The sequence below is a fragment of the Bactrocera latifrons genome, unplaced genomic scaffold (assembly GCF_001853355.1).
Source record: "Bactrocera latifrons isolate USDA-ARS-PBARC rearing strain unplaced genomic scaffold, ASM185335v1 scaffold_302, whole genome shotgun sequence".
Classification (NCBI taxonomy): Eukaryota; Metazoa; Arthropoda; class Insecta; order Diptera; family Tephritidae; genus Bactrocera; species Bactrocera latifrons.
Window position 1 is genome coordinate 145,123 of NW_017536653.1, and position 1,375 is coordinate 146,497.

Below are 1,375 nucleotides of genomic sequence, written 5' to 3' on the forward strand. Positions count from 1 at the left end.
ATGCATCCAACCATGATGTCACACACTCCTCAGCTAACTTTGAGCTCACTGTCTGCTATGTTCTCGTAACGAATTTTACCAAAGGAAAGCTACAAAAGTGAACGACGCCATATTTATACTCGCTCTTTTAATTTTTTTTTATTTTTTTCAATAAAATATACTATTTTATCATGGAAAGATATATCCAACAACAAGTAAAATTATTTATTTAGTAACCCGAATTGGATGATATGGACTTGGACAGTATGTGGTTTCAACACGACGTGGCCACAAGCCAAACAGCGAATGTCACAATCAATTTATTGAAAAACAAATTTGTCAACTTATTATCCCAGCCAATGGACCGCCTCGGTTGTGCGATTCGACGCTGATAGTCTATTTTCTGTGGGGCTGCGTCATGTCTATGGTATATGCCAACTAGCCAGCGAAGATTAATGAACTTCGTACGAACATGAAATTRCTTGAAAAAAGTCGAAAATTGGATTCAGCGTCTGGACTTCTGCAAGGATGCCCGCGGTTGCCATGCAAGAAAGAAAAAGCCGCTATAACTAATATTAGARTCTTCGAACATTTGGCAGACTTTACCCAATGCGATTGGTGATTTTATGTGAGATAATTTAATGAAACCCTGGGAACATTTTTTTATATKTGACATGTTAATAGTATGTGTTACTGGCAAAAATAAATAAAATCGCGTCAACACTACCCCCCAACTCCCATATATTCCTGAAGAAATTACTCGGACCTTAATTCTTGCAGTTTGCAAGAGTATGATTTCGGTTACAGTCGAACTTAGACCTTTCTTACTTGTCTGTATTGTTTTTGTTGGATATAAATTTCCAGAATTTATAATTCATTTGACAGCCGTCTTCACATCTATCCCACCAGGAAATACCCATATATCTAAACAAAACATTATAGCATGTTCCTACCTTCTGAGTTTGGAGAAAATAAACGGTATATTTTGGAGGTTCAGAGACAAGCTTAAGTTATTGGTCAAAACGGTTCAAGCTCGACGACTCAAGTGGGAGTATTGGTGTTATAAGGCCGCTAAGAATTTATTTTTCACGAAGAAAACGTGCGTAAAGCATTACTGGTAGCATTATAAAGAACAATTTGCCTAGAACAATTTGCCGGAATTGCATCACTTATCGCATCCGAAATCAGCACATCCAATTAGCTTAGAAGAAGAGGCATAAACATCTTAATTATGCCATTCCCGTCACATTAAACGACGTTCTCGCGGACAGCTGTCATTGTAATTGACATAGTTCGAATACTCGTTTAACGATACTTTTGCGCATTTTACTGTTAATTTTACTATCATCAACAGCTGTGCGAGAATCTTAAGTAGCTGTTTGATGGCGTATCAGCA